This window comes from Styela clava, chromosome 14 (assembly GCF_964204865.1).
Source record: "Styela clava chromosome 14, kaStyClav1.hap1.2, whole genome shotgun sequence".
NCBI classification, from domain to species: domain Eukaryota; kingdom Metazoa; phylum Chordata; class Ascidiacea; order Stolidobranchia; family Styelidae; genus Styela; species Styela clava.
Window position 1 is genome coordinate 18,404,866 of NC_135263.1, and position 25,917 is coordinate 18,430,782.

Here is a 25,917-nt window from a genome sequence, read left to right on the forward strand (position 1 = left end):
AAAATGAGAAAATTAGTAAGTATTCAGTTAGAAATGCATATTTCGCCGAACATTACAATTTTTATTCATTCCGAACCATTTGGATAATTATAAATTTTTGATTTAAAGCATGGCAGGATTGTTTCTATCAAATCTTACATTTTATGTATTAGTGGCGGAGGCTTTGTACAAAAGATTCAATGAGAGTTCCCATAAGATTTGATAGCACGATCATGAATATTTTGCTATTTCGTAAAGTGAGAGATCTTTTGAACCACGTTGGTAGAGAAATAAATGTATCAGTATTTATATTCGACATATAAATGCGAAATGTATCTTGTATTACAGGCGGAGAAATTGTTTGCAATCCAATCGGTGAAGAATTAATTAATCTGACGGGCACAGCCACAAGGCAAACCAGCCTTCCTTTAATTTCATTTATTTTTATGCTCTGTCTGCTTTCTGCCACTAACCCTATCCTTTTTACACTAACACCTATCTGAGTACCACGCCCTTTTGCCAGGTTACCAGTCCGTGTGGGTTATAAGATTAGTAAATCGGGTATGCTGTCCAGTTAGTCTAGTTATCAAACATGAAATCATTTATTGATGCAATCCAGTGGTTTTGAGGTGTTTTTTTGTGAAGCATAATCCCAGTGGAACATTTAAGAGGCCCGAGTAATCCAATAGTGCGATAGTTTAGTTGTTTGAATAGTCGGCTACATATAGCAAATATAATACTGAAGACACAAAATTATTTTTTATTCAAGTGTCGCAAGTTTTATAATAGTAGCGAATCTGAAAGGATTACAAGTTGGGTCGCGCGAGACTAACTCACTATACGTCCAACATGTGGTTGACTAAGTCGAGTATATCATGTATTTTATGGTCTTTCTTGGCAGTTTAGTGTGGTGACCTGTAACTTTGTTCAGATACCGGTCTCCTTTATTTCTGAGTGAATGCGCGTGATGTTACCAAGTTAGTTTTTTTTTAGCTCATTCTCTCATTGGACACTGAATACAAATAGATCTTTTATAAGTCAGTGTATTAAATATGCATTATCCAACTGGAGATCCAGAGTCCAGACCTCAGTGGTGCTTATATGAAGTTTATGTTTACCCTAAGCTAAACCCATTTAGGCACAAGTAAGCTTTACTTACTGCTTCAAGTTGGAATGGGCCGGAATCGATTCTCTCATGTTCTTCCTTAGCTTGGAAAATTTGGAGAGAGCCTTCAAATGATCAATGAAATTGTGCATGAATTAACGAAATCCGACAGTCGATGTTATGGTTGACACGAATCTTCCAACTGAGCGAAGTCGGGCCAATTTTCGTGCCAGTAAAATCTAGGCTAGCCCTACTCGCGGCCAAAGTTATGAAGTTGAGCCCTAGTTTTTTGAAGCTGATGACTTTGTAAATGTTTAATCCATGGCTGCAAAAATTATATACCATGACATTTTTTCCGCCGGCAGTGGGAAAGCTTTAATAAGCCTATAATTTTAGGCATGTTTAACACAATTCTGGTAGTGTTAGCGACGCATCTTTGGTGTTCCACGAGATGACATAAAAAGTGCAAGTGTTCCGTGGCGAAAAAAGTTTGGGAAATGCTGGCTTGGGGTATGGGGAGCGGGAGGAAGCTGCCAGCAATTCTCTGGTACTAAATTATCCCCTACGGGATTTGAACCTGTAATCTTAGGATATAAATCAAGCGTTTTCCAAAGGCTTAGCACGATGTGCCACTGAACGTGTATACCCTTACCATCGGTGATGAAATCTCAGGATTGTCCTTCACGGCCGTACATACCTGTATCATGATCGTTCTTAACCAAGAGGTCTAATCTAGAAACAGACTCAAATTGGATCTAGGGTCTCCGCGATCTATTCGTTTACTCCAAATGGCATTAATAAAATTTAAGAAGCAGCAAATACATCCGAGTTATAAAATAGAGTAGTTTCAATTCACTCATTAATATTGATCGGTAAGTAACAATTTGATTTTGTTGCGTTCTCATTGTGGGTCTACGTCAATAACACCTCTTCACGAGCTCCATATCACCAAATATTTGAATGGTCTCGAATAGTTATCTATATATTTTATCAGTTGTTGTCGTCGGTATGCTTGAGCAGTCAATTATTTACTTCACATAGAACGTGATCAATGCTGTTGCTGATGTTATGTCTCCGCCGTTTGGTTTGGGTGAAGAAATTACTATACAGCAGGCATCGAAAAAACGTCACGTTATGACCTCCCTTTTAACGACATCGCTGGCACGTTATTGTATGAAAACTTAAAATTATTCTTAGCTGCGCATGTCAATGAGCTAAGATTTGTACGCCAATGCAGAGAATGGATGCGCTATATTGATATAACGTTAAACTTATACACGCCGTTTTTCTTTCATTAAGTTATAGAAAGGTTACATTATTGATGGTATTCACGTGTGCGTTTACTCGACAAATATAAACAGACAAATATAATGGAATTGCTTAATTATTTGTACTAAGCTCCCGTCACTGATGCAAAAATGTGTGATCTGAGATAAACACGCCTGTCACGTTTTATCTCTCACCTTAACTGAATCATTACCATTTCTATTTAATTCGAGCGTTGGCGGGGTGTTGTTTTGGGGCGGGACTTGGTACAAAAGATACTGAGAATATTAATGTGAACTAGGTATTATACGGTGTATGAAACAAATCCCAACCGTCATTTGCATTCTGGAACTTTGAGATCACGCGTAAGAAGCGTTATCGGCTCGCAACGACAATCTGGAGTAATTAAAGTAATCAGATAATAACATTTGATTACAAACAACGAGCCTTTTTCGTCAAATAATTTTGCGCGGGAAGCCACAAGCGACATCGCTTTTAGCCAGTCACAAATGTTTGTGGTAGGATGGGGTTTGACTTTCCGTAGGATGTATGGATAGGCTGATTGTTGGGTTATGACAGTGAGTTCGAAACAATATTCAGGTGAGCTAAATGTTCTTTATACCTATTGCTATTATATTGCTTTCATTCTACTATTGTATAAGGGGTAAATTAGAGGTTTTCGGGCCTAAACAAAGTGGAATTATTAACCTAATACAGAAGTACAGTTTGATAGATGATTCTCTTTTGTATCGAACTCAGTAACAGCGGGTTTCATTGTATCGTCACAAATATGCCAAACTTTAAAGCTATATGACAATATATACCTTATCATAATAAGAAACTCAAACGTAATACACTGATCTACGTAACTATGTAAGCTGCATTCAACTTGGTACGCTTTACATGAATGTAATGCATAACTTTCAAAACTTTTGCAAATGTAGCGCAATTGTAATGTAGCGCAAATGTAGGCGAATTGAATTATTGTGACCTCCTGAAGTATGCGCACCAAGAAGGCGCACCACCTGAACTCGGGTTGTGTACCAGGTCAGGGTTCAGATTATTCGACATCTTGGTGCGCATACTTCAGGAGCACCTATTATTGTGTATAGATTGAATCTTTGCCCCTACCAACGTTCAAAACAAGGGAATGAGTGATTATCCAGTTTAAGTTAGAAATGCAGATTGCGCTGGGATTCAAATTTTTAAATCATTTCTAACCCCAAATGGATAATTAGTAATATGTCATTTTAAAACGTGGCGGGAGCTTTGTGCAAAAGATGCGATAGATTCAGTCCCACTGTCCATTGAATATGCTAGCGACAGTTCTGCGACAGTTTATTTATCAATATTTTTCCTTTTTCCAGGTGCAGAAATATTAAAAGTTAAATATTCAAAGACACAAAGTAACGAACGAGGAATATTACAAGTAATAATTATTTGAACATTTTATTTGACTTTCGACGCCTATTGATTCCTGTATACCACTGTTTTCGTTTAAAATGCTGAAAAATTCGATGCGAGCGCACCTCGTCTCAGTTTTTGCATTGTTATGCCACTTATTTGATTGTGTGTTTTCTCTCGAAATTGTAAGAAACATATTTATACAAGTTTTAATAATTGTCTTTCGATTCAAAAGTCCAATAAAGTAAGACCCACGTTCACGTTTAAAATGCTAAATAGTTCGATGCGAGCCAACATTGTTATGCCGCTTATTTGATCCTGTGCATTCTACGCGAAATTGTAAGATTTAGATTTTGCACGAGTTTCAATAATTGTGTTTCGAAGCAGAAGTCCAAAAAAGTACTATATATATAGTCCCTTGTATCAAATTCTTGTACTCTCTTTGACCGCTAAAATTCGCTGCGCGCTTCCCTACTGGTAGCGATCCCCAGTTTGCGATCACTACCGTGAAAAATGTGATAATGTTACTGATCTGAGATAATTAGTCATATACTCCATGAAACAGTTATAAAACTTTATTGGGTATTTTATTGTTATTGTGATATTTGCAATTTGTGCAGTGCAGGAAACTACACCTGATATGTATATATATATAAAGTATATATTTGAGAAATTTAATGGCAATCGCGGAGTATATTTTATTTGTCTAAATTTTCGAAGTTTTTGATTTCATGAAATTGAATGTCGAAATTTACCCGTTACGTATTTTATTAAAACTTACGTATGATTTTAGAAGAAAATATTCAAAAAAGAGTCTTACTCTAAGAATACAAAATGAAATACAATATGATAACTAACATATCATTTTAACTCAAGGATGTAATTTTGATGAAAATAGCGACATAGTTGAAAATGACTTAAATTGAATTACATAGTTGTTTTTTTGTATCTCTAGCATAAGCATAGCTTTGTAGTGTCTCTGTCAAATAATATTTGAGTAAATAAACTACCTTAAAATGGCATAGTTGGCTCAACAAAATTTAGTTTAATTCAAATTTAGAATCGGCTTATACAAAATCACGACCTATATATTGATTTTCAGCGTTTTGAAACACTGCTTGAAAGTCGGCAGGACAATTTATAATTGCACCGAAAGAAATTCGTCAAAAGCCAAGTTTTCATCACTGAGTGAGATGGAGGCCTATCAAGTCTGAAGAGCAAGTATGTAACCAAATCATTTGAAATCGTTCAATTTACATGTCTATAAATAAATGATATATTGTATTTTTTCGGGAAATCTACTAACAAATTATTACTTTCAATATATTGAGTATGAGCTTAGTTTTGTTTCGTCTATCAAATGAAATTTTCTTTTAATTACAACCTCAAAACTTCATGATTTGCACAATTACCGGTTTTATTCTGGCTATTGAGTCGGCCCAGCGAAATGGGCGCGGGTCATATTTTAGAAATAAAAATAAGGCTTTTTTCGTTCCCGCCCAGTAGTCGAGACACGAGAATGCCTTACATTGATTTCTTTTTGTCAGTTTAGGCACCAATGCTCGCTAATACTTGTATATGGCAAAATCTGTTAAAACCATACCATGTTCATTTCGTATAATCGCGAAATTAACTGTTCTGTACTACAAATTTACTGTAGCAGTATCCGGTGAATAATGGCGTAGTCACTACAGCGCTGCACGTTCAGGGGCTAGCTGCTGTGTTGTCCCATCTGCTGTCGTTTCGTTTAATCGTCGAAACCGAAAGGCCAATAACTTCCTTGCAATGTCAGTTGATTTTAATATCATTAGGCCAGCATAAATAAAGGCGTTTCATCGCAATTAGGCGTCACGTTGTGATTACGACAAACAGTGAAATTTTTTCATAGTGATACTATAAGTTAATTCAGCAGTGTATATCTGCTGAGGAACTGAAAGGATTTGAACTATTCCTCTTAAGTGCAATTCGGGTAAAACACAACCCCACTTAACAACCATGCAAATACTAAAACTTATTGTTTAACTTGTTGTTTATCATAGGGTGCCTATATATACACTAATATGCTTAATTTGTTTAAATCGTATAGGCCTGGCCTTTTTTATTAATCTGATGAGCGTTTTTGCCCAAATGGTAGTTCACACTAACTACCATACTATATAAAGTAATCAGGCTAATTTTCTAAATGTAACTGTGGCTCATCGTGACCTGCACGCTATGGTAGTAAAGAGTTGATGACCATGTCATTGATGTTCCCAACTAGTTCAAACTGGAATTGCTTCAAATTTCCAATAATGATATTATCAGAGTGCGTCATACTAACTGTATTAAGATAGCCGTTAATCTTATATCTTAAAGAACTCGTGTTTTAACTAAAATTTACAAATACGATACTGTGTAAATTAGAGACATGATTTAGATTTAGAGACATGGAAATATGTGTCATATTTTCCCTATTGTTAGTGCAGGTCACGTCATGTTATGCCTAATCATGTGTATTAAGAAGAATTCAATTAATATAAACTCTCCTACATAATCTCTACTGAACGGTGTTAGTTAGATCTTTAAGATCAACTGAAAAATCCCCCTCCCCCAACTAAGACCAACTGTAGAATCTCCTCCCTAACTAAGACCATCTAATAACCTCAACCTTATACCAAAATATTAGTCCATGTCAAATGAAGAATCAACTGGTATTCACCTGGTCAAAGAAGGGGTGATTCTTCAGTTGATCCGATCTTCCATATACGGCACTCACCGTCAATATGAGCTCTTAACTAGTTAAGATTTAGATAATGAGATACAACATAGCACACTTGACAGATCATTTATCACACTGACAGATCAAATATAATTTATATGATGTGTTGCAATATTATACACTGACAAAAATATTTGTAATTTTGGGGGAAATCTGTGAATAATTTATCAATGAACTGAAAATTAATATTTTTATTTTTATGTATCTAAAGCAGCGTTTCCCAACCTTTCTTGGTGGCGGACTGTTTTCTCGAGGGTGAAAACCTTTGCGGACTCAAAGAGCGTCTATTGCAATCGTACTCTGTGTGAAGAAGCAATAAAACCGATCACAACATTAAAATTTCAAAATCGGAAATTCGCCTCAATTAGGCGTTCGGTAAAAGAGTCGACTTTTTTAGTGTATAATGGCCGTTTCTATTGCACAATATTCAGTCCATGAGTTAAAATGTCTTTCTATTTTAATTTATTGTGTTCATAGTAACTTGCGGTTGCGTCGACTTATGACAAGATGAAAGCATTACTTCTTTAAAATGCCACGGCAATCTGCGAACATAATTATGTGAGAATCTATTGCCCGATTATATTTAGTTTTTATACATATTTTTTGCGATCTTGCGAATTTGTTATCTCCGTTAGAAAAAGTCTACTTGCTTCTGTAAAGTTCCAGAAAGTACAACTTGATTTTCCACTTATTAAAAGTATATTTAAAGTTTATTAGTAAATCAAAAATACATCTCCATCGCCATGCTTTACTATTAAGTTAATTCGTGATGATTTTAATCTGCAATTGTGTTGACGAAATAAAAGCCCAGAAAATACCAATATGGTGAAGTGCCCGGATATATTTTGTTACGTATTTTTGTGAATTCGACAAATCTGAGCTGTTCGTACAACACTTACGGCGCTCCGGTACTGTACGCCAGAATCCTTAGGAAAAATGCCTTGGTACGTATACCACGGTAGCACCCGAAATTTTGCGATTTACAATGTCTGAAAAGGCGTTTCTAATCGCGAACTCTATCGAAACGTGTGCGTGTCTCGTGTTTTCGTCGAAAAGGTGTTTTTGTCACCTGTTACCAAATTTTGGAATAGTAAATTGCTATTCTAATAGTTGAATATTCGAATATATGCCCAGTCCTACTCCTTAACCGGTAATTATTGACTCGAATAATGTTATGTGAATTAACTTGTCTTTTATGTTTTATGTAAATTCAAACGTAAATCGTAACTTGGCTGATAGTTAAGTTTCGCAAAATCGTTTGCAGCACGCAGTGAATTTCTGGCTCGTTGCGGACTCATTCAAACGCTTCGCGGACTCGGGTTGGGAAACCCTGAATTCCAAAGTATACGCATAGCTTCTCTGTGCTCCTGCCAAATTACATTTTCTGTAACCTAAAACTTAATAATGACATAGTTCGAACAACTATATATAATTCAAATCAATATTATACAACATTTACCTACATTTCATTATCATCTATCTATATCCTATTTCATTATTTATTATAAATTTCAGCTTTCTGAAACACTTCTTGAAAGCGGGAAAGACAATTTATCATTATATCTAAAGACATGCGGAATTATTTGTCCGAAAATGCATCACTGAGAGAAGTCGCTGCCTCGAGTCTAAAAAGCAAGTATGTTATTAAAATCTTTTGAATCTTCCTACATTCATCACCATTATTCACGGATCCCCACAATGAATTTTCAAATTGTTATCTATTACTATTCTTAAGTAAGTTAGAATTGCTTTATTTAATTTGAATGCTAAACATTTCAATAGGCTTGATGCCAGACTTCAATAAATCTATATTTCCCAGATCAATTAAATATATTAAGGCTGTAAACTCAACAAAGATTAAGTTTGGGGTCGAACACCCTTTTGGTGTTTTTGGAATACTGAAAAAGTCCTAATAACATACGCGATGGCATTTTGGTAGAATCACCTAAAGCTTTTGTCAGCGCGACGTGTTTTCAAACAACTTATGTGCTTATTCTCCCTGAATCACAAATTTCCTTGACATATGAATGTATTGTTCGACGAGGCCGACGATAACTTTTTTGCTTGTGCGGAATTACGAGTTCAGTGTGCGAAACAAGTTAGAATGCTATATTATAAAAATCGCTGAAGAGATGCTAAGAATAAATGATAAAGAGGTGAATCCGCAACCCAATTTCTTGATCGAAAACCGGCATTATAAAATATGGAAACTAAAATCTAAAACGGAAGATATCACTATAAATTTTGTCCTAGCAGTCTTGCAGCAGATTGAAAACGTTTTTTAGACATTGTAAATATGTGTTATGTTAAGATTTCTTTAAATTGTATACCATATAGTAACTGAAATCGAAACACAATACGACTTTATCTCGATATGTGGCGATGTATAAGATAATTAATGCAAAATATATCGAACAATTATTTTTTTGCAATATTCCAAATTACAATCGTCCGTATTTTGTCCATATTTTTAAAATAATTCTGAGTGCCTAAAAACAAATCAAATTTGACTAACCTCAAAATACGATTCCGGTCTACTTATAGTTGACGGTTTGGAACGTATTTTATACAGTTTTTGAATAGTAATTTTACATTTTATTAATCGTAAAAGTTTTCTCGACTAAAATTCGAGTAACGAAGAACACAAATAAATTACTATGACAAGATTTTTTAAATGTGCCTCGCACCGACTATGAATTGAATATTTTACTCGAGAGACAACCATTTATCCACTGCGATCCCACTTTTAGATAATATCACATTTGAATTTAAGCACGTTGTCATATTTTGACGCTACTGATGTCAAATTTTAATAATGATGTTATTAATTCTTTGTACAATCACAAAATTAGCCAAGTCAGTATTTCAATATCAATCGAATGGCTCGCGGAGCGCCTAAGTTTCTCTCACAGAGCTCTTTGAGAACCTATGCACTAATAGACCAAGGAAGAAATTCTCGTAAGTGAGTGTTTGAAGTATCGTTGTACATTTTTAATAGCTGAGTTTCAGGCAGAATATTGTACAAATTTAGCATCTCTTTAAAAATTAGCTGTTTGCATCTAATAATTAAATATTCACTCCAGCTTACCATCTTAAAATTTTGTGGCAACGCTTCCAAATGGGCAAAAACTTAATATGGATACGCATTATCGCAATAGTTACCTTATGTCCAGGCTTGTCTATGGGAAACGTCCCATGAGATGGGATGGGACAACACAAATTTGTATTTCCCATGGGACGCGTGGGACACGAAAACTATATGATTTCCGGGGAAATGATGGTAAATATATGTCAATATATTTGAGCATGTCTATATTTCTTATGTTTTATTTATACGGGTATTACGTTATTTATAACATGGTCCTTATTATTCTGTGTAAAATTTACTTGTTTAATCTTATGAGCAAAACTCGTTTTTGCCACAAAATAGTATTATACTATAAAAAAGAATCCGACTAAGCTCATAAATGTAACTGTAAACTACCATGGTCTATACAATCCTTGGTAGTCCAGGTAACCATACGATTATTATTGATAAGTGTTCGAAGCTGGTAATCCTTGGTAGTCCAAGTAACCATACGGTTCATATTGATAAAGTGTTTGAAGCTGGCAATTCCGGTTAGTCCAAGTAAACATACGATTCCTATTGATAAGTGTTCGAAGCTGGTAATCCTTGGTAGTCCAAATAACCATACGATTCATATTGATGAGTGTGCTAAGGTGGCAATCATTGGAAGTTCAAGTAACCATACGGTTCATATTGATAAGTGTTCGAAGCTGGTAATCCTTGGTAGTCCAAGTAACCCCACGGTTCATATTGATAAGTGTTCGAAGCTGGCAAGCCTTTGTAGTCCAGGTAACCATACGGTTCATATTGATAAAGTGTTTGAAGCTGGCAATTCTAGTTAGTCCAAGTAAACATATGGTTCATATTGATAAGTGTTAGGAGCAGGCAATCACTGGTAGTCCCAAGTAACCATACGGTTCATATTGATAAGTGTTTGAAGCTGGCAATCCTTTGTAGTCCAAGTAACCATACGGTTCATATTGATAAAGTGTTTGAAGCTGGCAATTCTAGTTAGGCCAAGTAAACATACGGTTGATATTGATAAGTGTTCGACGCAGGCAATCCTTAGTAGTCCAAGTAACCATACAATTATTATTGATAAGTGTTCGAAGCAGGAACTATTCCTAATGCCCTGTTATTAAGTGCGAGTATTCATATCTTCTATTCTTGCGTGTATGTATCCATGTATGACGCTGTATTAATGCGAATATTACGACCCTAAAATCGTTTATCATGAGTACCTGAGCTAAGATGTCTAACTTCGTTAATTGCATAGTCCTTATCATTCTATCATTTTACATGGCTTATACCATTTTTTACCAATTTTGAAACCCGTTTTCACCACAAATGGTAGGGTACGCGAAGTACCATACTATGTAAGTGAATCTGACAGAGGGTATTAATTTTCCAAATCTAGAAATATATCCCCTACTTCTTTATAGTTTATTGCGAGTATTAATATGTTATGTTCTTATAATGAATGTATAATGTATACAATCCCTGTGGCTAATTTAACTTATTGAAAATTATTTGATGAAATATATATTTTTAGTTGTTGGGAAGAAAAACAAGAGATGACCTGAATATTAAGCTAAATGCCTGTGGTACACAAACATTTCAACCCGCATAAGTTTGGAATTTCTCAAATCTCGCGCCCCACCTCAAAATAACTAGTTAACAATGTGCTACAAAAACACAGATAGTTAGGGCAGAAGAAGCGCGTTGCAAATACGTGAATGGAACGAAAATAATGAAATAAATTAAGAAACTAAGGCGGACAAGATTTTACGCCTTTTTTTAAATTCCATCAATCAGCTTCACGTCCCCTTAAAATGTTTATGCCACGTGTGAGGCGCGCCCCACCGTAAGAAAATCACTGCACTAGTAAATATTTTACTAGTCTATATTTATATAATGAGTTACAATATAATGCACTGACAGATTATTGTAATTTTGTATCATTGTAATTGTAATTTTCGTGGAAATCAGAAAATAATTTTAGAATAAACGAAAAACTCCAAAGATTGATAATGACATAGTTCGTACATTTTATCTCTTCTCGGTATTTCTGTCAAATAGTAATTTTTGTGAGTTAAATAACTTGATAATGTCTTAGATCAACGAAATTTAGTTCCACCTAAAGTTAGATAGACTCGGTATACACATAATCATGACATTAAATTGATTTTTTATGTATTTTTAATACAAGCTTACTTTTGCTTTACCTCTGTCCAACAGAATTTTTTGGGATTTATAATTCCAAAACTTGATAATGAAACTATATATTTATTTTCAGTTTTCTAAAACACTGCTTGGAAGAGTCATGCATCAAACGGAGTCGACATTGTTAATAGTCTGGTGCATCACGGAGCGAGATGGAAGCCTATATAGTCCAAAGAGTAAAGAGCAAGTATGTAATCTTATAAATCTTCCAATTCATATTTTGTCAGGTATAAACTGATATACTATGTTGAATCCCGCTAGTCAGGAAGATTTGCAAATATTTGAATTATCCTCACAAGATGTCCAAAGTATTTTTCCTAAATTTATTCATATTATTTCATAAAGTCATGTAATGCAATCGTTAGTTCACGGACAGGTGTGCAGTTTTTAGCTAGTATGCAATAAATTTTGCTGCTTTGTTAATTTCGTATACATGGTTCACAAAAAGACGCGGGTTATGTTTTTTTTTGGGGCGTTCTCCCATCGTTTGACAAGTATTGAAGTATGCGCCAGTCACCAGCAATAGGATTATAATGTGGCAATGGGGAATTTGCGGCTGCATTAATACAATTGGTCGGTCCTCATTTTATAATATGTATTGTATTCGTACTTTATGGGTTTGTTTCGTCGCGATAGCGTTTTGTCAGTTTTTCAAAAAATCTAGAACAGTAATTTTAAACCATGGTTTAATCGATTTTTGATGTTCATTGGAGCTGTTCCAGGAGTTCGACGAGGGTCCTTTAAATTAAAACACTTTATATTATAGGACTTTTCTATAACATCGTCTACTAATTATGCATTACTACAGTTTATCTCGGATATTTAAACTTAACAACTAATAAATTAGCGTCGCTGTTTGTATAGCGTTGCGTGGAGTGCTTATATGATAGTGCCCTCAGATGCTTTCTGCTTATGACTTTAAAACATCTTGGGTTAGTATGAAAAACCTAGGATTTTCAAGATGAATCACACAGCGTTACGTAGTATTATTTTGTTGATTTTGCCATTTCGCGAGAGCAGATACAGACAGGTACAAATAGATTTGATGAAATATATATCCAATTCATATCAAATTACATTTTTTGTCATTCATGAACCCAAAACTTGACATAGTTCAGATAGTTCAGATAATGACATAGTTCGAAAAGTCATTAGTACAATCAAATTTTAACCCTAAAGCCGAAATTAGATCGAAATAATTAAAAATTCTTCTGATATTATTCAATTTTTGTCAAATTTACCATCTTCGAATACCACATTGTGCCGCCACAACTTTTTGTTCGATTTAATGGAATATTTAAATTTTTTCCTGCTAGGTCGGGAAAGTTCGAAATAATTCAATATTTTTGAAAAAACCTATTGTGTTTTATTATCAATTTTATTTGTACTGTATATTAATCATTTAAGAATATTACGACAGTTGAGAATGTTTCTTTGGAAAAACATCCCCACCAGCTTAAAAATACCAAATTAGTAGTTGTTCAGCTTGGGTTTGGGGTTCAGGTTAAGAATGATTTACAAATTTGAAATGTGCATTCGGGAGTGTTTCTGAAATAAATGCTTCCATTGAATTGGATTTGAATCTGTCGTTAATTTGATTGCCCGACCCAGATTTGTGTTTGGTAAATTTCAATTTTTCTTTAAATACAAAAAAATCTGATAAATAATAATTTGATTCTAAGTCATTGCCGCATGAATGTCTATAAATGAATGTCCGTATAAAAGTAAGAATGTTAAACTAAATATTGGGGAAATGAAAGCAAACGTATCAACAACAAAGCGCTGAACGTTTCCACGAGTTTAGGAAAGAAATGAAATGGTGACTTCTAATTCTCTGATAAAGCGTAATAAACTGGTATATTTAAAAGAACGCAACATGAGGACTTATTATTGAATTTTTAGAATTTTACTGAACGATACTGATCATTTTGATCTTCATTAAAGCTTCCGAGTACTTTTGCAAAGCAATGCTGTATTACATAATGGTATTTTGCAAAAACTTAAGCTATGTGGTGAAGAGAGGGAAATGAACTGCAAAATTCTTGTTCCTAATACCATGTTTTATTTATACAGGATTCCCCACACTATATCTCCGCCATAACAAAAACGCTTGATCAGATGTTTGAAAGCGATGAACAACAACAGAATCATGAAAAATATCCCAATTTACTGGTGCAAATATTTGACCGAAAATATATTAATTAAAAGCGAAAGTTTTTCGGATTTTGTCTCCTTTAGTGAATTCATTCGAACCGTTAGGCTTTATTTTACCCAATATGCTAGATAATGAATGTCTCTGCTGGAAATGCGGAGCACTGGTCAAACTTGTGCTTGCACTGAAAAATATACACAAAAGAAACTGAGTCCTAACATGAGGCCGAGCTAAAATAATGATTATGAGAAAGAATGTGTTTGTGCGTTAAACTCTGTTTGGAATGACAAAGATTTGGCGTCGGTTATTTTAAATTTAGCCGACAGATTACTAAAATGCTTTGCTTTTATACATTTCGTATAACATTAATGAAATTTGAAGCGCCAAAAAATAAAGAAAAATACGCGCGTTGCGTTAATGAGCCTTGTTGGCTGTAATTGTGATACAATTCTACTACATTGAGCTTCTAAAAAAATAAAAATGCGGATTCTACTTACTTTCATGCAGGTACATCCTAAAACTCTCATTTGTACTGCGATTGTTTTGAGATCATATTTTAAAAATATGTTAACGTAAGTATAAATATTAAAGAAAACGAATCTCCCAAATCAAATAAACCCTCTTTGGTTCAGTACGAAATATATAACGCCGTTAACATTATAAAGAGGAAAATATGGAAATATCTGTAAAAAAGAAAAATTCTTTTCATTTTGAACTTCAACGGACATTTTTTCTGTAGTTCTTTGCGTTTCATACTTTTTTTATTTGTTTTTTGTTGTCAAGACTTCATGAAATTATTAATTTTATAGTTTTTTTTCTCTTGGTTTAAAAAAGACCATATAGTGTGAATGTTTTCACGCATTTTCTACTCGAGGTTCTCGCTTATCGTTTGTGCTTCTTTTTTCCCCTAATAAGAGGTCATCTATAAACTTGTTCTGGTATCACGATGCCATGAAAATATATTGTCTTCTGGTAGTCGCGTTTTTATTACTTTAACTTGGTTCATATTTTTAGGATAATTTTAAGTTGAAACAGGTCCAAATATTACCTGAGGACAGCTAAACTAACGCAATATGCTATGTTCATTTTGCATTAATATCGTCTGCCCTGAATATTAATTTTTTAATACCCTCCGTAGCCGGTCGTTCTGGTGCCATTTTACTTGTTTTTTTTTTGTCAACCATTAGGCCCTAAAGCTCCACTCATGGCTTTTTATTAGCGTGTGATAATAGAGCTCTATTCAGCAATTTTTGTAAAACGCACTCATCTAAAAAAAACATTTTACGCCAAAATTCCTATTAAACTTGCGAGATTTTGTGTCTAGTAGAGGGTTAATAATTATTCCTAATTATTTAATTTTTATTTCAGCGTTTTCTAGTGGTATTTTCCAACAGAACAACACCAAAATCACTATTATAGCAAGAATAGTTACTCTAAAATTCACGATTGTATTTACAGAATTTTTAAGTTCAAGGCTACAATTGACAATTTTGATGATGTCACACCTCTGATTATTAGTGCACACGCTCCCCTCAATGCAAAAAATGGTACCTTTTTCGACTGAAATGCGCGTAGAAAGACGTAAACATTCTAATGCGCGCCTTTATGCGTGGAAATTACCATTAATTTTACGTTTTTTTTTACGATTAAAAAATCTCGATACCTCCCGCCAAGTATGGTGCAGTCGAAATCATATTTATCAAAACATCACAGTACCAGGGATGATATGTATGACTGAAAATACATGTAAAGCCAATAATAAGTCATTACAAATGATTGATAATGATTGATTTCTTGTCTGAGTCGCGTCAACAATTTCACACATGTGACTGGCGATTTTGAAATCCACGCTATTTATACGATTCGCACTTTGCGCCACGGCTGGAGTCTCTTTTTTCGTGAAATATACGACTCTACTATAGAACATTGACTGTAAAACACCATTAATAATACCTTCCATGAGTTGGACTAGGCCAAATAATACTAGAGTATATGCCATCCGGATGTGTTGGGTTCGAATGTTCATATTACTATCGTGTATAATTTACCTGTTTTATTATATCATTAATTGCGGTATATTGGCTTTTCATTTTATTCAATTTCGGTATGGATTGGGTAAAATGGTGTTCTACCTTCTGCTTAAAACAAAGACCAATGTCGTTATACAGTCAGTGCTGGTCAAAACTAAATTAAAAGACGTTCGGTAAAAGATCGGGTATCGGTCAAATCGCCAAATTGTTTAGTATCGATAATCGCATCGACATCGGCTAAATGTAGACTGATATTTCCAAGATAATTAACTTATTAATCTATTCCAGAATGTTCTAAAAAGTAGGTTAACCTCAAATCTTACATCTCTTGGTACTGGTTTAACCATATGGTTCATGTCCTAAAATTAAATATCCAATAATATACTATAATCGTAATTACCATATAACCTCTATTGGGAGTGTTTCTAGAACCCATGCCTTCATCTCCATAAGTTTTCAAATCTAGAAATATATTCCCTATTTCTTTAAAGTTTATTGCACGTAATGATATGTTATGTTCTTATAATGAGTGTATAATGTATACAATCCCTGTGGCCAATGTAACTTATTGAAAATTAGAATAAACGAAACTCCAAAGATTGATAATGACATAGTTCGTACATTTTATCTCTTCTCGGTATTTCTGTCAAATAGTATTTTTTGTTGTGAGTTAAATATCTTGATAATGTCTTAGATCAACGAAATTTAGTTCCACCTAAAGTTAGATAGACTCGGTATACACATAATCATGACATTAAATTGATTTTTTATGTAATTTCAATATAAGCTTACTTTTGCTTTACCTCTGTCAAACAGCATTTTTTGTGATTTATAATTCCAAAACTTGATAATGAAACTATGTATTTATTTTCAGTTTTCTAAAACACTGCTTGGAAGAGTCATGCATCAAACGGAAACGACATTGTTAATAGTCTGGTGCATCACGGAGCGAGATGGAAGCCTATATAGTCCAAAGAGTAAAGAGCAAGTATGTAATCTTATAAATTTTTCAATTCATATTTTGTCAGGTATAAACTGATATACTATGTTAAATCCCGCTAGTCAGGAAGATTTGCAAATATTTGAATTATCCTCACAAGATGTCCAAAATATTTTTCCCAATTTTAATCATATAATTTCGTAAAGTCATGTAATGCAATCGTTAGTTCACGGGCAGGTGTGCAGTTTTTAGCTGGTATGCAATAAAATTTGCTGCTTTGTTAATCTCGTATACATAATTCCCAAAAAAAGCGGGTTATGTTTTTTTTTGTGACGTTCCCCCATCGCTTGACAAGTATTGAAGTATGCGCCAGTCGCCAGCAATGGGATTATAATAGTGGCAATGGGGCTTTTGCGGCTGCATTAATACAATTGGTCGGTCCTCATTTTATAGTATCTATTGTATTCGTACTTTATGGGTTTGTTTCGTCGCGATAGCCTTTTGTCAGTTTTTCAATAGTCTAGAACAACGTTTTCCAAACTGTGTTCCGCGGAACACTAGTGTTCCGTGAGCATCTTCCGAGTGTTCTGTGGAATAGGGATCAAAATTACGACTAAATTGAGCGACATGCTATATCGGGATCGTGAAGTTGTCGCCCAACTGGCGACCGTCCAATATCGCGTCACCGTCGGCCTAAATTTGACTAACTTTTTGAGGGTAGTGGCATTTTCGTCACTCGTCGACCTAGTTTTTCGAAGTTTGTAAGAAGACTATTTAAATTTTTACTATGTTATATATCAATATATAGGCTTATGTATGTTTGGTGATTTTGGTGTGAATATTCCTGCCATCTACCAACATTCAATTGCCGGTTCTTATTATTACGTATGTGTCAAGTCTTGCACCCTGTTGGACATCGACGTCAGTTTTTTTTTCATTTCTAGAAAGTATTTTCGGATATTGTGCGATCATTGGGGACAAACGCTGAGCGCAATTATAGGAATGAATTTGGAGACTAAATTTGCAAATTAATTTCATTCTGATTGCCTTCTTTCGTGTCGACTTCGATCGTCAACGTGTCAAAAAAAGTCAACAATATCACTGTTTGATCTTTGATCCGGGGACTCGTTGTCTTTTTATTTTTAATTTTATATTTATTTTTGTTTATGTTTGTGTTAAATAAGATTTCAGAAATGTCGTAACTGCGTATCCGTCAATAATTCTGATGAAATTGACCTGACGGCATTGTTAAATATTAGTACTTATTCAATACTTGTATTGGTGTTTCGAATATTTCGAAACGACCCACTTAAACTTGATATTCACGCGACATTGGCGCACATTATGCTCATTTAAACCTTGAGATAGTATCATAGCCACTCAAAGTAAATGGGTAAAAACACTACAACCCAAATATAACACTCAATTTTGACGCGATGTATGTGTTCTCGTGTGGTCGTCAAAAAAACGCAATGGTGTTGTGTTATACAACTTATGTAATGATTAATTCTTTGATTTGGTGACCAGCGAGTGTCATGTCCACGCCCCGTGGTACCAGATATTCGAATAGTAAACTGCTATTCTAATATTCGACTTGATTTTCGAATATTTTGCCAACCCTACCATGTAACCAGAAAGCAATCATTAGCTTGATTGATTTCATTTTAAAGAACTTGCCTTTTTTGTATTATGTAAATTACCTACACCGAAATAAGGAATTGGCTGGTATTAATGTTTGGTATAAACGAAGCGGCCCGCAGCGAGTTTCGTCATGTGAAAGTGGCCCGCGAGACCAAAAAGGTTGGTCAGGCCTGATGTAAAATATTCAATAATTTTAGTAACATTGAACATAATTCTGTTGGTTTTTGCGGCGCTTTTGGCAACTCGCCACGGTGCACTACCGGTAGTAGCGCATCCTTTGGGAACCGCTTGCATTACACCATTTTGGTGTTCCGCGGCGCGAGATAATAAGCGTAAGTGTTCCGTGGCCAAAAAAGTTTGGGAAACGCTGGTCTAGAACAGTAATTTTTAACCATGGTTCAATCGAATTTTTGGTGTTCATTGGAGCTGTTCCGGGAGTTCGACGAGGGTCCTCTTAATTAAAACACTTTATATTATAGGACTTTTCTACAACATTGTCTAGTAATTTTGCAAATTTAACTACAGTTCATGTCGGATATTTAAACTTAACAACTAATAAATTAGCGTTGCTGTTTGTATAGCGTTGCGCAGTTTTAAGTTTTAGTGAATCCGTCATCTCCACGGATGTCGCGCGCTTTGGTGTTTGTGCTTATATGATGGTGCCCTTAGATGCTCTCTACTTATAACTTTGAAACATCTTGGGTTGTTATAGCAAACCAAGGATTTTCAAGCTGAATCTTTTTATTTCCTATAACCTCGCACGAAATTAGGCTTCCCCTTTATAAAGTTAGGATTGGGCTCCCAATTTCAACCGTTCAGAAAGAAATGAAAAGACCACTTCTAATTTTCTAATGAAGCGTAACAAAATGGTAGATTTGAAAGCACGCAACATCAGGACTTTTTTTTAATAAATTATAGAATTTTTTTATTTTGATCATGACATTAAATTGATTTTTTTTATGTAATTTTAATAAAAGCTTATTTATGCTTTACTTCTGTCAAACAGCATTTTTTGTGATTTATAAATCCAAAACTTGATAATGAAACTCTATATTTATTTTCAGTTTTCTAAAACACTGCTCGAAAAAGTCATCGCATCGAACGACATTGTTAATAGTCTGGTGCATCACGGAGTGAGATGGAAGCCTATATAGTCCAAAGGGAACAGGGCAAGTATGTAATCTTATAAATTTTTCAATTCATATTTTGTCAGGTATAAACTGATATATCATGTTAAATCCCGCTAGTCAGGAAGAGCTGCAAATATTTGAGTTATCCTCACAAAATGTCCAAATTATTTGCTCCTAATTTTATTTATATAATTTCGTAAAGTCATGTAATGCAATCGTTAGTTCACCGGCAGGTGTGCGGTTTTTAGCTGGTGTGCAACCAATTTTGCTGCTTTGTTAATTTCGTATACATAATTCCCGAGAAGACGCATAATTATTTTTTTTTTTACGCGTTCTACCATCGTTTGACAAGTATTGAAGTATGCACCAGTCGCCAGCAATGGGATTATAATAGTGGCAATGCCAATGGGGCATTTGCGGCTGCATTAATACAATTGGTCGGTACTCATTTTATAGTATGTATTGTATTCGTACTTTATGGGTTTGTTTCGTCGCCTTAGCGTTTTGTCAGTTTTTCAATAGTCTAGAATAGTAGTTTTTTAACCATGTTTCAATCGAATTTTTGGTGCTCATTGGAGCTGTTCCAGGGGTTCGACGAGGGTCTTTTAAATTAAAACAGTTTTATATTATAGGACTTTTTTATCACATTGTCTACTAATTATGCAAATTCAACTACAGTTCATTTCAGATATTCAAACTCAACAACCAATTAATTAGCGTTGCTGTTTGTATAGCGTTGCGCAGTTGTAAGTTTGTAAGTTTTAGTGAACCCGTCATCTCCACGGATGTCGCGCGTTTTGGTGTTTGGGCTTATATGATAGTGCCCTTAGATGCTTTCCAAGGATTTTCGAGCTGAATCTTTTTATTTCCTATAACCTCGCACGAAATTAGGCTTCCCCTTTATAAAGTTAGAATTGGGCTCCCAATTTCAACCGTTCGGTACAATGAGGTTTGGCCAGAGCTTTCAGGATACTGAGGATAGCGCAGGGGTTCGACAGGCTCGAAAAGGTTAAGGTTAACTAGGATTTGAAAAAAGACACAGCGTTACGTATAGTAATATTTTATTTGATGTTGCCATTTAAGAAAGAAATGAAATTTCCACTTCTAGTTTTCTAATAAAGCGTAATAAATTGGTAGATTTGAAAGCACGCAACATCAGGACTTTTTTTTAATAAATTTCAGAATTTTCTGATTTTGATCAGGACATTAAATTGATTTTTTTATGTAATTTTAATATAAGCTTATCTTTGCTTTACCTCTGTCACACAGCATTCTTTGTGATTTATAAATCCAAAACTTGATAATGAAACTATATATTTATTTTAAGATTTCCAAGACACTGCGTGAAAAAGTCATTGCAACAAACGACATTGTTAATAGTCTGGTGCATCACGGAGTGAGATGGAAGCCTATATAGTCTAAAGAGCAAGTATGTAATCTTATAAATCTTCCAATTCATATTTTGTCAGGTATAAACTGATATATCATGTTAAATCCCGCTAGTCAGGAAGAGCTGCAAATATTTGAATTATCCTCACAAATTGTCCAAAATATTTTGCTTCTTTGTTCATTTCGTATACATAATTTCGAAAAGACGCGGATTATGTTCTTTCTTGGTGGTTCTCTCATCGATGGCAAGTCTCGAAGTATGCGCCAGTCGCCAGTAATGGGGTTATATTACTGGCAATGGGGTATTTGCGGTTGCATTCATACAAGTGGTCGGCCTCATTTTATAGTATTTATTGTATTCGTACTTGATGGGTTTGTTTCGTCGCCATAGCGTTTTGTTAGTTTTTCAATAGTCTAGAACAGTAGTTTTTAACCATGGTTCGAATTTTTGGTGTTCTATGGAGCTGTTACAGGGGTTCGACAGAAGTGCTTTAAACTAAAACAGTTTTCTAATATGAAACTTTTCTATCATATCGTCTACAAATTATTCAAATTTAACTACAGCTCATCTCAGATATTTAAACTTACACGTTCAACAGCTGATAAATTAGCGTTGCTGTTTTCATAGCGTTGAGCAGTTTTAAGTTTTAGTGAACCCGTCATCTCCACGGATGTCGCGCGTTTTGGTGTTTGTGCTTATATGATAGTGCCCTTAGATGCTTTCTGCTTATGACTTTAAAACATCTTGGGTTGTTATGAAAAACCTAGGATTTTCAAGATGAATCACACAGCGTTACGTAGTATTATTTTGTAGATGTTGCCATATCGCGAGAGCAGATACAGACAAGTACAAATAGATTCGATGAAATCTCTATCCAATTCATATCAAATTACATTTTTTGTCATTCATGAACCCAAAACTTGACATAGTTCAGATAGTTCAGATAATGACATAGTTCGAAAAGTCATTGGTACATTCAAATTTTAACCCTAAAGCCGAAATTAGATCGAAATAATTAAAAATTCTTCTGATATTATTCAATTTTTGTCAAATTTACCATCTTCGAATACCACATTGTGCCGCCACAACTTTTTGTTGAGCCAAGTTTTTTTTTATATTAGTGCTCGATTTAATGGAATATTTAAATTTTTCAATATTTTTGAAAAGACCTATTAGTGTTTTATTATCAATTTCATTTGTACTGTATATTAATTATTTAGGAATATTACGACAGTTGAGAATGTTTCTTTGGAAAAATAAGAGATTTGGGGAAACATCCCCGCCAGCTTTAAAATACCAAATTAGTAATTGTTCAGTTTGGTTTAGGGTTCAGGATAGGAATGATGAATTTAAATTGAATTGGATTTAAATCTGTCGTTAACTTAAATGCCCGACCCAGATTTGAGTTTGGTGAATTTTATCTTTTATTTGAATACAAAGAAATTTGATAAATAATATTTTGATTCTAAGTCATTCTCGCATGAATGTCTTAGCCGTACAAAAATACATTGATAAATGCTAACTGATGTTTATTGTTTTTACTCAAGTAAAAGAGTGAAGATGGAAAGTGTGAATGTTGAGCCAAATATTGGGGAAATGAAAGCAAACGTATCAACAAAAAAGCGCTGAACGTTTCCACAAATTTGAGAAAGAAATGGAATGGTCACTTCTAATTCTCTGATGAGGCGTAATAAATTGGTAGATTTAAAAGAACGCAACACGAGGACTATCATTGAAATTTTAGAATTTTCCGATTTAGTCGTAACGATACTGATCAGTTTGATCTTCATTGAAGCTTGCGAGTACTTTTGCAGAGCAATGCTGTATTTTGCAAAAATCTTAAACTATTTGGTGAAGAGAGGGAAATGAACTGCAAAATGTTTGTTCCTAATACCATGTTTTATTTATACAGGATTCCCCACACTATATCTCCGCCATAACAAAAACGCTTGATCAGATGTTTGAAAGCGATGCACAACAACAGATTCATGAAAAATATCCCTATTTACTGGTGCACATGTTTGACCGAAAATATATTAATTGAAAGCAAAAGTTTTTCGGTGAACCGTTAGGTTTCATTTTACCCAATATGCTAGATAATGTCTCTGCTGGAAATGCGGAGCACTGGTCAAACTTGTGTGCATGCACTGAAATAATGATTATGAGACAGAATGTGTTTGTGCGTTAAACTCTGTTTGGGAAGACAAAGATTTGGCGTCGGTTATTTTAAATTTAGCCGACAGATTACTGAAATGCTTTGCTTAAATACATTTCGTATCACAATAATGAAATTTAAAGCGCCAAAAAATAAAAACAAAATACGCGCGTTGCGTTAATGAGCCTTGTTGGCCGTAATTGTGATAAAATTATACTATTTTGAGCTTTTGAAAAAATAAAAATGCGAATTCTATTCACTTTTATGCAGGTACATCCTAAAACTCTCATTTGTAGTGCGATTGTTTTGAAATCATATTTTCAAAAATAATGTTCTTAGAGCCCATGCCTTTATGTATAAGTTTTCAAATCTAGAAATATATTCCCTATTTCTTTATAGTTTATTGCGAGTATTAATATGCTATGTTCTTTTAATGAATGGTTAATGTATACAATCCCTGTGGATAATTTAACTTATTGAAAATTATTTGATGAAATAATTGAATGAAATAATACTTCATGGCTTTGTTTCCTCGCCATATAAATTTGGAAAAGACGGATAGGAGAAAAATCTACACATTACATGTAAATATTTTTACAATTTTATTGGGATTAGATATTTTTAATATTCTTGCTTCTCAGGCACAGAATTTTGAAGACAAAGAAATCAAGAGAGGACGGATACAAGGAAAATCTACACATTACATGTATTTATTTTTACGAATTTTATTAGGATTAGATATTTTTAATTTTCTTGCTTCTCAGGCAGAGAATTCTGAAGGCAATGAAGAATTCGAGAAAAGACAGAAGAAATATCTACACCATAAATGTAAATATTTTTCGAATTTTTTTAGGCTTAGATATTTAATGTTAATGTAGCTTCACAGGCACAGAATTATGAAGACAATGAAGAAATTAAGAAAAATGGATACAGGTAAATATATTACACTTGTTTCATTAGGCAGGCCTACTCTTTGCAACTAGTGTTTATTTTGATTTTAGTTCGAATTATTATTTTCCTGATTATATTAACACTGATACAATAATACACGAAGTATTATGTTTATTACTGCTACTGAATATTTATTAATAAAACTTTTTTTAGTAATATGCTGTATCCATATTTGCTTATCATATTTGTCATATTCATTATTTTCTCTTCTATTTTTTTTTTAAGATATTTTCCACAGAAAACAAGATATCGTGACACCAACAAAAGAAGAAAAATATTAACAGGGCTGCCATGGCTTTTTTGTTTTTAATATTTTATTTGTTATAGATAGATTTAGACCCATTCCCGCCATTAGGAATAATAGGAATATTATTAGGCTTAGATATTTTAAATGTTATTCTAGCTTTTCAGGGGCAGAATTATGAAGGCAATGAAGAAATGAAGAATATACGGATACAAGAAAAATCTACACATTACATGTAAATAATTTTACGAATTTTATTAGACCTAGATATTTTTAATGTTATTCTAGCGTTTCAGGGGCAGATTTGTGACGGCCATGAAGAAATTAGGAAAAGAAGATACAAGGAAAATCTACACATTACATGTAAATAATTTTACTAATTTTATTAGACCTAGATATTTTTAATGTTATTCTAGCGTTTCAGATGCAGATTTGTGACGGCCATGAAGAAATTAGGAAAAGAAGATACAAGGAAAATCTACACATTACATGTAAATAATTTTACGAATTTTATTAGACCTAGATATTTTTAATGTTATTCTAGTGTTTCAGGGGCAGATTTGTGAAGGCCATGAAGAAATTAGGAAAAGAAGATACAAGGAAAATCTACACATTACATGTAAATAATTTTACGAATTTTATTAGACCTAGATATTTTTAATGTTATTCTAGCGTTTCAGGGGCAGATTTGTGACGGCCATGAAGAAATTAGGAAAAGAAGATACAAGGAAAATCTACACATTACATATAAATAATTTTACGAATTTTATTAGACCTAGATATTTTTAATGTTATTCCAGCGTTTCAGGGGCAGATTTGTGACGGCCATGAAGAAATTAGGAAAAGAAGATACAAGGAAAATCTACACATTACATGTAAATAATTTTACGAATTTTATTAGACCTAGATATTTTTAATGTTATTCTAGCGTTTCAGGGGCAGATTTGTGACGGCCATGAAGAAATTAGGAAAAGAAGATACAAGGAAAATCTACACATTACATGTAAATAATTTTACAATTTTTATTAGACCTAGATATTTTTAATGTTATTCTAGCGTTTCAGGGGCAGATTTGTGACGACCATGAAGAAATTAGGAAAAGAAGATACAAGGAAAATCTACACATTACATGTAAATAATTTTACAAATTTTATTAGACCTAGATATTTTTAATGTTATTCCAGCGTTTCAGGGGCAGATTTGTGACGGCCATGAAGAAATTAGGAAAAGAAGATACAAGGAAAGGAAAATCTACACATTACATGTAAATAATTTTACGAATTTTATTAGACCTAGATATTTTTAATGTTATTCTAGCGTTTCAGGGGCAGATTTGTGAAGGCCATGAAGAAATTAGGAAAAGAAGATACAAGGAAAATCTACACATTACATGTAAATAATTTTACGAATTTTATTAGACCTATATATTTTTTAATGTTATTCTAGCGTTTCAGGGGCAGATTTGTGACGGCCATGAAGAAA

The 25,917-nt window shown here is 33.9% G+C and overlaps 1 long non-coding RNA gene across 1 annotated transcript; it reads left to right on the plus strand.

Annotated features, from left to right (window-relative positions):
• The first annotated feature begins 3,737 nt into the window (after positions 1–3,737).
• On the plus strand, positions 3,738–24,621 carry LOC144432170 (uncharacterized). The gene is made up of 8 exons (XR_013480437.1): positions 3,738–3,779; positions 4,857–4,975; positions 8,028–8,148; positions 11,876–11,989; positions 16,859–16,972; positions 19,630–19,738; positions 21,023–21,124; positions 23,882–24,621. It is a non-coding gene; the product is annotated as an uncharacterized LOC144432170 (long non-coding RNA).
• The last annotated feature ends 1,296 nt before the right edge of the window (positions 24,622–25,917 follow it).